Raw genomic sequence first — 16280 nt, 5'->3', positions numbered from 1 at the left:
GCTTTTTAATACCTGGGGCCTTGTACTTCTGTAAACATTCCCCAGTCCTGCAAGGCATTTGTCAGCATGGTTAGCTTATCTTCATACCTGTATTAACTGCACAGTCATCTATAATACTTACAAGTGTGTATGGGATTATGAAGTATAGAATAATGATCACAAAAGTTTCTTACCCCAAATAGCTTCTTGATGTCCCTTACACCATAATTATATTCATCCTTTAAAGCAGAGAACAGATGTATGGAAATATGAGGCTGTTGTTTGGCTTTTAAGTTGTACAACCTTTTTTCTTCTCAAATAGGAGAATAATGCTATAAATATATATATATTATAATATATAACAGATCCTCAAACAAGGGAATCTTAGCATCATCTTCATGTGCACAGACCACCCTGTTTGTTCTGTAGCTTCTGCAGCACTTCACACTTCTGCATGTCAGACCAGTAAGTGCTTTGACACTTCCAGCAAAAAAGATTAATGTCACCATTACTCAGATAGGTTAAATAGTGCAGCTGTTTGCCTGTAATTTTAGAATGGGGGATTGTATTGTGTACCCCACTCCTAATGGCTTTTATAATAATGATAGCCAAGTAGAAAGTCTCATAGAAACACAGCTTTTACTATTTGAGTGCTAACACAGTCTAAAATTCTTTGTGCTTAATATTGCTTAAATTAATAGTGTGAAAATAAAGGCTTCAGCTTGCTGACAACATGAAGACAGCACTGAGCGTAATCACAGTGTTCAAACGAATAACATAAATGGTCAGAAATTTTCTCTGGACCCCAGACAAATGTTTCATAAATACCTGATCTCATATAACAAATCTTTATTCTTCTGCAGATCTCCAAGCCCCAAACATCTGGATCAGCCATGCTCACTGCTGCATGTGGCTTCCATGAATCACTCTGCTACCCTGTCCTCCTCCTGTGCTACATTTCAGGGTGAGGGGAAAGCTGGATTTCTAGACACCCTGTTGAGGTTTGAGAGAGCAACTTGAGTGATGCTCTTCCTGCAGACATCCTCTCATACTCACTCAACTTTTGCGGTCACAAACTCTTGCTCTGCAGTGGGTTGCAGTAACTAGAAAGGACTTTGCAGGTTACAACCCTGTGACCTAGCATGAGATACCCTCCTACTGCTTGACTAAGTTCAGAAATGTAGTTTGCATCTATGGGACATTTTAGTTTCCACAGCTCCTTGCTGATAAACACGTAAGAGTGCTGCAAAATTAATTCAGTTCTCCTAATCAATAGTCTTCTTTTAACAGACCAGCTCATATATTTACCCATCTTGCCTATCGCTCTACTGCACCTGAAAGTAGTCTTTGTGCTTCGGCTCTGCAACACCTCCTTGCACTTTCTTAAGTAGCTGTTGTTTTTCAAGAGCATAGTTCTGCAAGCTGCTTTTAAAATGTAATGGAAAATGTGTCCTGTATTCACAGTAACTGTGGTTTAAAAAGGCAGCCATCATCTTCTTACATGTATATGCAATTAAGGATAAGGAAACATAGAGCACCTCATCATGGTATAAGAAGGAGCTGTAAGATTCCCCCAAAGCACTGGGCAAAGGGAGCTCCCATCAGGACTTGCCCTTTCTCTCTGAAACTTACCTGGAAGAAGAGTTCCTGATTCATGAGCGCATCAGATGATTCTTCTGCTTTGCGTGGTCTTGTTAGGGATTCCCACCAGGGCTTTTCCTTACCATCTCCCTTCCCCCTTCCCTCCTTCAACACATTCTTGTAAAGTTGGCATTTTGTTCTGGATTTCCACTTTTGTGAACAGCAATGCCTGTGTCTTGCAGCACTGTGCAAAGCCCCACAGCTGCATCAGCAGTAGTGCTGCCATCCTGGCAGGCAGTCTGGTGCCAGCAGCGGGGCTTCTTAGTCCGGGACTGGGCTCTTCTTTGCACATGGCCCAAGATGCACAGGGCTCCCAACAGACCAACTCCTGGGACAGGTCCATAGGCCCTGTGGATGCTCTCACTTGGTTGTACCCCTCCAACCTCATCACAATCCCCTCTGTTCTCTTGCCTTTTCCACCACCCCAGTTAAGCCTGTCCCACCACGTTCTGGAGTTTTTGTTTTGGAACTGATCACAGACCCCCAAGGGGGAAATGAGTGGCTGGCTTCTCCTGCCCATGGGAACCATGCATGTGGTAGTCAGCCTGAAGGTGCAGGATGTTTGCTTTTTCAAAGGTAGTTCATTGCACGCTTTGCCACTGTGAGCCAAATGGCTGTCATTACAATAAGTAATTTCACTCATAAAATGTGTCTATTTGTAAACCTAGTTTAATTTTCTTATATTTCTTGTATATTTCTCATTCAGAAATGAGAAATAAAAGTGATACAGTGTATGAAGTTTTCAAAGTGTACTGGACCTCAACAGGTTGCTGTGCTACAAGTGTGAGCATTGTTGCATGTGTTGAATTTGTTCTTTACAACTCATTATAAAAGGTGCAGAGTTACATTGTATAGGGTGACATTTATAGTCACTCTCCTGTGAACAATACTCCTTAGTGAACAATAGCTTTTATGGAATAGGTTATGTTGTACGGATCTAACTATTCTCTTTTGAGCATGGAATAAAATTACACACACACACACCTCCAGTTTAGTGTGTTCACTTACAGAGCACCAAGTGTGAGACACATTACTTCTGTCCACACATAGGATACCAAGTGTGGGGCAAATAATGCTTCTTTGTGTTACACTAGCTTTCATTAAGTTACTAGCAATGTCCACATACACTCAGTTCAGAACAGCTAGCATAGTGTGTCTGTATCATCCTAATATTGAAGGTGCTTCCACATCATTATTAATATTCTGGAGAATGCAGAATAGGAATCTCTGTCATATAGTCCTTTTGGTATTGTAAGGTTTGCCACTTACATTTTTTACTAATAACTGTTTACAGCATACTTGCTGAATAAAATTTCATGGCTGCAGTTTATGGAACTCTGTTATCTATACCGGTTGAATTTTCTTCATTCTCTTTTTGATGTTTTTTCTTTTCTTTCTGATGAAAACACCCAGCTTATTGAAACTGCATTTTTCCCTAGATAGTCTTCATTTCAAGACAGCTGATACTGGAAATATTTCTTAAATTCAGGAGGGATTCTGTGGTACATACACATTTGCATGTCAGCAGTTTAAATGTGGAAGCGTTCCCATAGCACAGGAAGAGCCCAGGTTATGTGGAGGCTATATCAATGTTCAATTTAATTCATTGTTCTGAATGTAGAGAGGAGTCAGTTCAGAGTATCTGCATTATTTTAGTATTTGTTTAAAGTTAGTAGAAGGCAACTTACAAAATAACTTCATAAATTTCTTTTAGCTTACACGGTGGTACCTCAATACATGTAGAACTGTTCCTGTTTATTTTTCCTGTCTAGTAGTTCAGGAACATATTTTTAATATTTCATTATGTATATTAATACATATAACTTTGTATTCTTTGTTAGCATTTTCACATTCTGTGTAACAGCTGGTGTTATTAACAATACACAGAATCATAGAGTGGCTCAGGCTGGAAGGGACCTTAAAGGTCACCTAGCTCCACCCCCCCTGCCACCCGCTAGATTAGGTTGGCCAAGGCCAACCTGGCATTAAACACCTCCAGGCATGGGGCATGGGTTTATATTTTAAAGCAAAATTTTGGCAAAGCCTAAGAAAAAGACCTTAAATTTGCAATATAAACCTTGGCCTGAAGACCGCAGGCACCTTATTTCACCTTAATGTGCCATGTCTGCATAGGTGATAATTACATTGTAATTCCTTTGCATGCACCATCTGTAAATGTAGACCATGTAAATACTGATTTTTTTCGTGTTGTATCTCAGAAGTAGCCATGTTTCTGATATGAAGAGGGAAAATATAAAATGGATTATATTTTTTTTTCCCACAATGCAAAACTACTCTATTTCTAAGGTTTGAGTTAGGTAGGTGTAATGTGCAAGTAGTGTTCCCTAAGGCAGAGAACTTTTCTTCAGGAACTTGAGACTTTTGGGAAGGTAGAGAGAAAGGTGGGATAGGAAGGAAGAAAAAAGCACTGATTCTGCTAAACATGACAAAACTCTAATAAGGATGTTCCTATGACTTCATTGTTTCTAGAAAATGCATAGCATCTGTCTTTGTAAGTAGTTTAAAAGTTAGGAAGAACATTTCATTGTTTTTTGATAGTCTTTTCTTGTAGTGTGTAATAAAGCATGCAGCTCATCCTGGTGTTCTTGATTTGTGTAATTTGCACTTCAGAAAGAAATTTTGTTTTGCCTGAAGTGTTTAAATACAGTAATTGAAAAAGTAGTAAATATGACTGGCTTCTGTAGTGGTTAATAAGCAGCCCTAACATTTCAAATGTGAATAAACTGTTTAGACTTGGCTTATTTGTAAACATACTCGTTATGGATCTACAATGGGTACAGCAGTACTCAGAGCATGAATCTGTCCATTTTTTAAACTCCCCCAAGTATGGTCACTGAGCTTGTGTAATATATATGGCATCAGTTGAACTACATTTCTTTCTCTTGCCTTTCCAAAATAATTGATGTAATTTTGTCATTATCCGGATTCACCAAAAATGAAGAATCACTTGGGAACATACTAGACTTTGACATTTTAACTGACTGTATTTTAATTGTGGTGGCAGAGTTCAGGGGTTTTGTTTGTTGCTTTGTTTCTTTGTTATTTCTTGGAATTAAAAAGGGATTTCTGTTTGCTTGATATTATTGTAATACAGGGAACTGTTTAGTTTTTGACTTCGAAAATTACAACTAAGGAAATCTGGAGCAGAAAGCTATTAAGTATTTGGTACATGGAGCGTATTGTATGCTTTGGAATAACACAATGGAACATGGCATAGCAATGTTGAAAACAACAACAACAAAACAAACTCTTAAGCCAAAAATAAATATTTCTGCTTGGTACTTTGTTCTAGTCTGTATTAGAAACTTAAATTATAATCTAGAGAAATAAAGCAGATGAAAATCATTGCTTTTCACCAAAAATTTTAAACAAACAAACAAAAAGACTATTCTTCTGGGCATGATCTTGTCACTATTCTATTTATGAATTGATCTCAGATACAAAAATGTAAATATAATAGCTGAATTGGTCTATATACTGTGAGAAGTAACACCTCAACAAACTTGTTTAAAACACATATCTGATTATGTAGTGTCTGACATTTAGGTGAGTATTCTTTTGCAGTCAAGAAATTCCCCATACAGTGGTTGAGATTTTGCATGCTTTTGTTGAATCTTGGCAGAAGTGCCTGTAATACCTATCTGTATATCCTAAATAAGTGAGTAGCTGTGACAATTTGTGGCTTTCAGCTGTGTTAAAATTGTCCTCCTAAAGTTACAAAATAAACTACATATTGATTTGTGTTGCAGATGATGTAAGAACTGCTCTCTATTTCTAGGAAAGGAAAGTAGCTTGCTCTCTGAAATAAGGGCAGAATTGGAGATTTGGTATATTAACTCTATAGGAATAAAAGTGATTTTTGTACTGAAAGTCTGTACATGCTGTTTTATACAGTGCAAGTTCCAAATGTCATCAGTGTATTTGCTCTTTCTGTGTGAACAGAATCAGCATAGCATAATTCGTGTAATTTTTGTTATGTAAAGAAGACTCAAGGGATGAAGCCGTTTTATAGAATAAAAGCTGTGTGAAAAAATGCAGTAGGAATCAGACAGGTGTTGTTTTCACCAAGGACAGCAGGCCTGCTACTGTAATGCTGCAAGGTTTTCTGCAGTGAGTGCACAAATAATTCCCTGTCTCTGTTAGCTGGAGGCAGGAAGATACCATGATATATTCCAAACAAGGTAAATGAGCAATGTAGTAGTGAACTTCATTATTAATGAGGCAAAGTTACATGAAGCATACTGAGTAAGTTATTTCATACACCCTACCAGCTGTTCTTGAACTAGCTCTTATTATTTCCATCTGTATGGTGGTGGAGAAATTTGAGATATCTGTTTTCCTCTAAGAGCTTTCTTTTCATTTTTCATTTGTGAAGATGATGTACAGATCCAAACTGTCTTTCTTTCTTCTTCTAGTTTATTGTTAGTATTCTTACCTTAAAGACTTGTAGCTTTGTCTTCTAAACTTTTTGTTCAAACCTAAGCTTCCACTCTACTCATATTAGTTTTATATCCCATTATTCTTCTGGGTATCACACACCACACTGCAGCAAATGCAGAGAAACTGCTTTCACTCTTACCGTCCAGTAGAATCTGGAGCCAAACCGTCAGTAACCTCTCCATAGTTTGAGTTTGAGTGTGTTCTCTCCTTAACTGATCGTGCCCGCTGCGGCAGCCAGTTAGTATGGTTTTTCACTTCCTGCATACGGACCCCTTAAATGTAAGTGAAGCTATTTAGAGGAAACTTAAATGTTCCAGATTTTCTGATAGATTATCTCCCTTTTGATGCCTAGAAAATAGCAAAATAGCGATAACTAGACATCGTAATAGCTGGTTAAACTGAAAATAGGTTAATGTACCTGCTGATCACTACCAATTTTCTAGTTTTTACCCCCTCAATATTAGATGAGTCAAGAACAGATAAATGAGATGTGGAAAGAATGTTGTTAGGATTTTTTAGGTTGGCATACCTTTTTCAATGAGAGTCTAAGTTGTTTTAGACTTACATTATTAGATCACTGATGTATTTGAGAACTAGAGTCACTCCAGCATAAACATCATCTTTAGTATTTAGAAGATGCCCCACTGAAAAACAAACAAACAAAAAACCACAGTACAATACCAAAATGAAGGTCTCTTCCTCATAGTTTTGTTAATTAGTAACTTTGAATTTTGGCTCCCTGGCTATCTATGACAATGGTTAATACAGTTTTTAACCTGTGTTTGAGGAACACTTCCTATTCTATCATATCAAGAAATCCTTGAGGGACACTTGAAGAAATAAGGAATATTTTTATGCAATTCATTTTCTTTGGAGTGGACTATACATTTTGAAAATTCCTATTGGTATTTCTTTTTCCTTGGAATCCTAATATTATAAGATTTATGGAAGGAGGGAAAATTGACTGCAGTGCCATGTAACTTTTAAAAGTCTTGCAGTCAGTTTTGAAAGGGTAGGAAGCAAGAACATGCAAGCATTTCTCCAATGAGTACTATTTGCTACAAATGACATCAGGAAATTGCTACTTTTTATGACTGAGCGTGTGGGGAGTCTGTCTCAGAGAAACTCTGGTAACCAGAAAATAATATTGTTTACCACTAAAAATACTTTGGTGTACCTTTTCTGAAGTTATAAAGGTATGTCATGACATTTAGGAGGGAAATAATTTACCTGTGCGTCTTTTCTTCAGGAGATTGTGCAGTTAGTTCAGAGATGGACAGTTAACCAGAGAAATTGAAGGAAAAAATATAACCCTAGAATGACTAACAGTACTGGTAAAGGCTGAGATGGTCTAAGTGCTCTTTAAGCAGACTAATTCTGTAAGCTGGCACATCTCCAACCTGATAATAGCCTACAGAGTACTGGAGGTTCTGAAAGACTACACAGCTTTAAATAACATCCTTTTTGATGTGATTATTTTATATTACTCAACATTGCTGTTTACTTCAAAATTAAATGCAATAAAAATGTATTTTACCGCTTTTTCTCTTATTTCTACTACTAGACGATAGTCCTTATTTATGTTATAGAAATTACAGTCACAGAATAACAGAATAATATGGGCTGGATGGGGCCTCTGGAGTTTATCTAATCTATCCCATGCTCAAAACCAGGCTAAGTAGACCAGGTTGCTTAGTGCATGTCCAGTTCAGTTTTGAATACTTCCAGGAATGGGGTTTCCAAACTTATATCACCTTTTCCATTATTTGACTACTCTTGTAGTAAAATTGTTTTTTCCTTGTATCTATTTAAAATTTTCTGTGTTCCAACTTCTGTTTGTTGCCTCTCATCCTGTCCCTGTGCATCTCTGGTAGTTTTCTAGCTCTGTTACCTCTACACGCTCCCATTGTGAAGGAGATGGATAGTGATAAGATTTCTCTGTAGACTTCTCAAGTCTGAATAAATCCTGTTTGGTCAACCTGTCTTCCCACATCAGATTCCCCTGCCCTCTGACCACCCTTGTGACTCTCAGCTGGACTTAATTGCATCATTTTTCTTTTTGTAGTAGGGAGTCCTAAACTGGACAGACCTTTCCAGAAGTGGTCTCAAGTGTGGAACAGATGCACCTGATGGCTACACCCTTCCTAATACAGTCAAGGTTACTGTTGGTCTTCTTTGCTTTCCATTTTCTTTATGGAGTAATGATTGTGTCTGAAAATGTAGTACTATGAAAACTGAAGAGAAAGCTTAATCAGAAAAATTTCCATGTATCAGTGTTTCACTTAAACAAATTAATATCATGCATAATTACAATTAGCACCACACAAAAAAAAAAAAAAGATACAAGAAACTTCTTTATGATCTTATCTATAACCAGCACATAAAGTGCTAAGATTTGTACCTTTTAAATTTTTCAGAAATAAATTAGTCTATGTTCCACTGTCAGTCCATTAAACCATTCAGTCCTTAAAAATCCTCTTTGAAACATAAAACAAAACTCCCTAAGTATCTGCAGAGATATATGTGCTACTACAGCAAATGCTGTCAAGCCACGAACAATCATAAGTGGAAAGGGAAAGAATGCTCTCTGCAGATCTATAAAGTAGATTACAGCATAAAAACATGCAAACCTCCCGGTAAGTAAGATGTCCTAAAACATCAGTTTGTGTTGGTTTAAGACACAGAATTATTCAACATACTACTTTTTAAAAATTCCTCTAGTATAGGTTTCATGTTTTGGGATTCCAGACTCTGTGAGTTATTTGGTCAACCGTTTACACCAGAAAGTTGTGGTTTTATTGAAACAGTTAAAAATGCTTTTCAGTTGTGGCAATTCAAAGGTCACATCTACATGATGTACTTCATACAGCGGTGAGCAAGCTATGTAGGTGTTCTGTGCTGACTGCAGCTTCATGGCTGAGTTAATTACTCTGCTGTCAAGGAAGAGTTCACATACCCTGCCAGACTATTCCAGGTAATTCATGTCTGAGTGTGATCAGTAAAGGAAAGGAGCTTTGCACTGAAGTAATTCCGTTCACAAAACTTTGGCTTATTCTGTACCACACTGAAGATTGTTCAAGTCATAGGTGTACAGTCCCATAAACATAATGGTTATTGTTGGCTCTGATATCCACAGTCATTCATAGGTTTTAGTCTCTGAGGTCAAGATGGCCAAGCTTCTGGACTCTTGGACAAGGAAACATAGAGCAAAAGTGAGACTTTTTTCTCTTTTCCAGCTTTCACGAGATGTCATTGGCACTTGAACACCTCTTTGAGGGTCAAGACCAGTCTGGCCCAAAGGCACTATTTATCCTCAGGTGTCACTACATAGATATTGATCTGTTCTGTCTTCTTCAGAAGATCATTACATATTTACAAACTGCTTTCCAGTTTTGTTTCCTGTCAGATAGTTGCAGACTATTCCAAGGAAGCAAATAAGACAAAATACTACATTTCCTATTCTAAATCAAACAGTCTAATCAGGAGTCTGGGTGTAAGTCAAACAAGATATTTTCATTTTTCTGTTTTAGAGGCAACAGTTTTGTGGTATGTGTGTGGGCCAGAATAAAAGTGTATGTTTCACAAGTGGGACTCCACACTACAGAAGAAAGCACCGGTGAAAGATATATCTAGTCCCTTCGTTTTTAACAGGAGAAGGTAATCACTAAGTCATCTGCTGTTCTGCAAGACATACATCCTTCTCTCACAAAATGGGAGAAACTGATGAGATTTTATCCAGTCCATTCAACCTGGAATAGTTTAAATGATTACATAGAATTATCACTGTAGCAAGCCTACAAATATTGAAATATAGAGAGGATTTGGGTTAATTTGCTCATTTGTTTTAATCCAAATGGCCCTGCGCAATCTGTTCTAGGTGTCCATGCTTGAGTAGGGGGTTGGACCAGATGGCCTCCAGAGGTCCATTCCAACTTCAACCATTCTGTGAAAATATAACAGGAAGCATCACAACAAAACATTTGTAACATGGAGTTAACACACAGAGAACAGAAACTACTTCCTGTAAAAATTGCTCATTCTGTTAAGTAGCTTCTCCAATGACTATAATGCTTTCCCTGTTTCATTTTATATTTTGATCTATTGAGTGATGAAAACAAGTGTCATTTCCGTTTTCATACCAGATTTTCTCCCTTTCTTTCATTAGTATCAGGTTTACATAAACTCTCTTTGGACAAAAGTATTGCAGCATGTTAGAAAAAAATAACCCAACTCACCTCTGAAGTGAAATATGAATCTACTTCCAGTATCATATCATCAATACAGAAGTGAGAGGAATGATCTTTTACAGGTGGTGCTCTGCTTTCACTTTCTTCCTCAGAAAACATTGTTAGGCAAAATATCTTAAGTGGTGATTGTCAATGCTTGAAGTATTAGATTATGTCCACCCTCCACCCCTCCCTGGCCCAGGACAGAATATCATAAAACTACTTTTTGTTAATCTCAACAAAAACATTGCATTTTTTTAACCAGAGCAGTGGTAAAAGAGATGGTTGGTGGAGTTGCCAGCAGTTACCACTTGCATTGGTCTCTTTTATTGTGTGCATTTCCATACTTCCTCTTGCTGTTACTCTGCTATTATAGGGTTGTACTACTGGAAGTTATATGTGAATCCAAAGAATCAGATTATATACTTTATTCAGTGCCATTCAGACCACTACTCTACCCATATATCCATGAAAAGCTGAGAAGAGTAATGAAATGCACGTTGCTAACTGAAATATTTAGGAACCAGTCTTTATATCTTCAGTGTTTAGCTGCCTACCTTGGTATCCCTAAGAACCAGGGAAAAGGCAAATGATCAAATAATGTTTAGTAAGAAATTGGTGTTCTGACATGAAAATACATTAGTATCTTAAAATTACTTACAATATTCCTTTTTTTCCCCCACTGTGAATAGCATGTATAAACTGCCTTCTGCTTTACTGCTAATACAAATAACTGCTTCCCTGTAATTCATTCAATATCTCTTGTTTGAAGGCAGTTATTCATAAAATTTATGTTTGCACAAATATTAAAAAAGAATTCTTATCTAAAACTCTAGGGTATTATTAAGACTTGTTTCAATTTATGCTGTTGTTCAGGAACCAAGCATTCTGCATTACATGTTGAAATTAGATGTTCTAAGAAGCTTTCCTTTATTGTGAAACACATTATGTGGCCAGAAATTCTTAATGAGTATATTGGTGTTTCAACATTATAAATACATAAGATCTGAAGATTAGCTTTTTATTCTCACCATTAAAAGCTTGTCATTATTGTGTATGATTACAAGATTTTGTTCACTTTACCTTCTGGGATGTTTTATTTAGCCTTCTGGAGGAGAAAAAAAATTTCCTGCTGCACTTGAAAGTAAATAACAGGCTTTTATTTTCTGCATTAAATTAAAACCTGCTATATCATTTTGTGTAGGCAATAATGCATATGCAGCTGAACAAAACTTGGTGTACTCTAATAGCTTTAAAAAAAGTCAATTAGTTCAGAGTGAAACAGTCCAGTAAGAAAATAAACAGTAATCGTTAATATGACACATTTTAACAATCTTATTTGATAACTAATTGATCAAGTTAGATAGTTTTCAACTATTTAGCCTTGATATTTCAAGTCTAGAAGACAGAAGGATTCCAATTGTGAATTTCAGTGTATTAAAAAGTCTCTGGGGAACTTAACAGACAACATGAAATTTTACAGAATATGCAGGAAAAGGGTAATTTTCAGCATAGTAGCTTTGCCTGAGTACTGCTAGACTGAAGAAATACTAATCTTGTCACGTTCAGCAGCTGGGCTTGGGCAATATCTTTTTCCCACTTGGAGGGGTTAATTAGCCTTCTTTCAGAATGTGCCCTATTTGCTTTACATTCACATGATACAGCAAGCACTGGCTATACAAAGCAAAACCATTAACAGGTGGGTGTGTCCAACTGCTTAATTAGCCAGAATAAAAAGGATCTTTGTCAAACATGCATCTGTTGCTTGTGATACACCTGACTCCCATTAGGCAAGGATGGTGTCTTTTTGCTGTAATACATGTATACAGTACTGCACTTATAAGTAGCATCAGTGAGAAATGGAGAGACTCCATTAGATTATCAAAATGTGTTCATATAATATCGATGCAATGTAAAAGAATTACACTGACTGCCTCACAAACATGTAGTTACAAAAACTAATAGTGAATAGGAAGTTGATAAAAGTTTACTTTCAAACATATTATATGGCATCTGCAAAGGATAGTCAATCATGTATAACGTTGTGTGGTAAGGAATTGCGTTTGGGATGAAGACTTAGAGCAGAATGATGAAAAAAATACTATTGAATAAGTCAGTATTCAATCATTTGGTTATTTCTGCATAGGGAAAACAAACAGCAAAGTTTATGTTCCCCAGCCATGCTGCAGCCATCCTCATTTACTTAGTGATAAATCAGTCTATAGAGCTACCAATTAGCCTGTCAGATTATTAAGAAAAATGTAACTATGATTCTGAGCTAGATGAGCACATTAAATTGAATACTTAAATATGGGTCTGTCACCAAATGGACAGTGTAAAGATGAAATGGGCTCGGTCACCAAGCCACTTTGTTCTGAAACGTAGGTGCAGTTTACCAAGTTACACAGCTTCCCTGTCCTGTGGATGAAATGACGAGGCCTGAAGTTTGGCAGATCACTGTCGTAGTGCCAGCTGTGTCATAGGTAGTCCTAGGACAGGCCACGGGGTCCTCTGGGGTGTCTGCAGTTCTTGGGGATTCTGTCCCACGTGCCCCTGGATCCACTCTCCTATGTCGCTGTAAGGTCTCGTGTGACTTTGTACACTCACCTGTAGGACTGGGCAGAGTACCTGATTCTCGACTACCCCTGTTTAGCATCCCTCAGTGCCTGTCAGCAGACTGTCAGTGGTACCTGTGGTCTGCCCATCTCAAGGCTTTTCCACAGTGACTGGCGGCTGGCTTACAAGCAGGGTATCCTCTCTTCTTGTGAGAAAGCTGATTCCTTTTTCTAAAAGGGCTGGCACTAATGGCAGTCAGGCACACTCCATGACAACTGCCACAAGGACAGGAAGACGTTAGGTTCCTCTCTCAGATTAGAGAACCTCCCTCTGACTTCACTTCATCTGGAATTGCAGATGTAATTAATGATCAAGTACAGTGTGAGATGTGACACAGCAATTAACAGTGTCGGAACGGCTTCTTACCAGTCACAACTGTATTTGACTACAGCAGCACTCCTCCTCCCTTTCAGTGACTGACATGTTTGTACACTGTAACCAGGAAACAACATGAAGTCAAGTGAAGCTAAGGGGTGCTACGAAATAATGCCTTTTAATTCTTTTGGACTCTCCACTTTTGCTTCCTGCTGGACATGCAGTGCCTTGTATGAGTGTTTGTTGGAACTGGTGGCTTAAAATAACCCTATTAACTGAGCCACGAAACAGACTGGAAGTGCATTTATATAGCAGAGAAATGCTTTAGGAAGTTACTTAGCATTAAGCTTTTGATTTCCACTATTCTGTCAGCCTACCAGTGTTTTTGCCCGGGTAACATGTAAGAGTGAACTCCAGCTGGCTCAGATGAGCTGTTTCTCTTTTTACTTCACATCTGAAGGATTTTATCAAGTTGAAGGCAATGGGCTGAGACAAAAGTTCATATGATTTATGAGTTAAGCATCATCACTAACTGAGTAGACATATCCACAGGGTTGTTTTGATACTTTTGGAAAATTTTAAATTCTTAATTGGCTGAAAAGTAGCTTTTACCAGGCAGCACTGTGTCTGCACTACACATTTTTGTCTTCTCTTCATTTTCTGTATTTATGCAGGATCCATAATGTGTAAAAAATTGCCTAATGAGTTTTATATATGATTATGTAAAACAGGAAACTGTTTCTTCTAAATATTTTCAATTTAAAAAAATAGTTAATAGTGACTTTGCTTTTTAAGTAGTAAGAATACTTCTTTATCAAAATCGCTTGACTTCAGAAAGTGAAAGATCATCTGTAAATGAATCTGAGATGATCAGAAATTAGATCTGTAAATGAATTAAATGCAAATCGAAGTTCACAGTTTCCTGGAATAGCCAATTTCATTGCATTCTCCTTTAAGAATGTAGATCTTATTACAGCCTAGGTTCTTTCTTGTTAGCAGTGACTTGGTGCTGACCAAGAGATGAGTAAAAATTGAATTGCGCAAATTTAGAAAATGGTTATAGTGTTTAAAAGATAGTGTTAGAATTTAGTATAAAACTAAAGTATTCCTTTTATCAGTATTCCATTAGGTATGTTGCCATTATTATGTCATGTGTTATGTTTTCGATAACCCCCAAAAGCACTTGCTATCCCATTGTGCTGTGTCTCTTCACAACGTATGATAATCAGTGCTATGATTACTATTTCCATTTATAAGTTTATGCATATGTATATAAAACATAAATTCCCATTTTGCCTTTCTTTGCAGAAAATAGTTTTCCAAACCTTTGACTCAGAGCTTATTTAAGATCATACATTTACATTGTGGAGGAGTTTGTGCTAATATCTAAGGTCTTGTATGGCACAATGTTAAGTTAACTTACCTGAAGAAACTTCAAAAATGATTGCATATTGGAAAGTAAATAAAATTTTCTTTCAGGACTTTACTACTGGAAGATGAATGCTCTTGTTAATATTCGACTTAAGGGCAAAACTATTGTTTTTCAGCTAGGATAGACTGATATGTAAAATGTAGCACTGTTCTCTGAGATAAATAACTTTATTTTGGATTTTGTACTGCATTTTCTTTAGATACAAATAAAAGTATGAAATTTACTGTTTCACAGTAAGTGTATTTATCCTGAGGACATCCATTTATAATTGGGAATTTAAATCCTAATTTAATTAGGACTTTTAATATTTCAGTCATAGTCTGTGAAGTTTAGTTTTTCTTTTCTTTCTATATCCTAATTTTTGTCAGGCAGGCTGGAAAGAGGTATAGGGTTCAGTTGTCATAGTAACTTCGAGCTTATTGATCAATCTTGAACAAGTTTGATCAACAATTTTTCAGCCTTTCTGAATATTGGAAAAGCAGTTAAATCTATTATGCACTATAGGCATGGCTCAGTGAAGTTTAAGCCAATAATGTTCCCAGCTGGCAAACTCCTGCCTGTCTTCTGTCCCTATCCCAAATTTATATGCCTGTTTCCTGCTCTGCATGGACTACATTTGAATGCACAGTCAGTTAGAGGGAGGGGCTGCAAAAACCTGGCTTTAAATCAGCTTAAACTGCTCTGGAACCCAGCCTTGAAAGGAAGGTCTGTTATTGCAGCTGGTTCGGTAGTCAAGCAAGGAGAATATTGAATTTTCTGAGGAGCTTCCAAGGTTTATTTGTGCAATAATGAATTCCTCCTACTATGAAATAGTATGCCCCTGAATAGATACATTTTTGATTATGGTTTTGTTTCAGTAAATATTGTAGCTTGTTTTTTTGGGGGGAGAGACTTCTTTGTCTGGCGGAGGTTAAAGTGTACTTTTTTTCCTGCCAGCCGTCTGTGTCTGGTTGGTTAAGCTAAAAAATTACTTGGTTAGGGCATTGTAAGTATTAGTAGATCTGTAGATTATTCAAAGAAACCTAGATAGTAACGCTACTCGTTTTTGGTGATATTGGTACTTGGGTTGCCAAAATATTTTGTAGCTAAAATAGATTAATACGGATTAAGAAAGGCTTTTAGATAGTGATTAGTTTAGAGATTACTATTTCATATTTGTTTACTGTAATTCTTCACAGAAATATACAGCCTTCTGTTTTGAAGGTACCAGGTGAAGAAGAAACTGCCTCATCTGGTTATTATTTTCACTGGTTAATAACCCACTGCATAAAAGATACTGATTAAAAAACAAAACAAAACAGTCTTCTTCCTGGCTTTCAAATACTGTTGATTTGTTTTCCAGTCAATTGTATTGCTATATCGTCTGTGCAAAATTGAGGAACCCTATAGTTCCCAGTATATATTTTCTGTGAGAACAAATGGCATTCTCAGTTGTCTTTCTGATAAAGTTTTCGTTGTAAAGCATTTTCCTTGTCTCACAAATCATTTCACTATATTGTATCCAGTTTTCTGTTGTTCCCTTTAAAATGTCAGTGTCACAATTTTAGCTGCTTTTCTACTGCATATGTACTTTATGGTTTTAGTGGTAATATTTCTTCTCAGATTACAAC

At 36.9% G+C, this 16280-nt stretch overlaps 1 protein-coding gene across 1 annotated transcript in view; it reads left to right on the top strand.

Moving 5' to 3' along the window:
- Positions 1–16280, top strand: part of RFX3 (regulatory factor X3) — a 122864-nt gene that overhangs the window by 46816 nt on the left and 59768 nt on the right. The window lies entirely within an intron of this gene.

The sequence above is a fragment of the Netta rufina genome (assembly GCF_964035555.1).
Source record: "Netta rufina genome assembly, chromosome: Z".
In the NCBI taxonomy this organism is placed as follows: Eukaryota; Metazoa; Chordata; class Aves; order Anseriformes; family Anatidae; genus Netta; species Netta rufina.
Note: the sequence above shows the minus strand (reverse complement) of the source record. Positions and strands in the feature narration are given on the sequence as shown.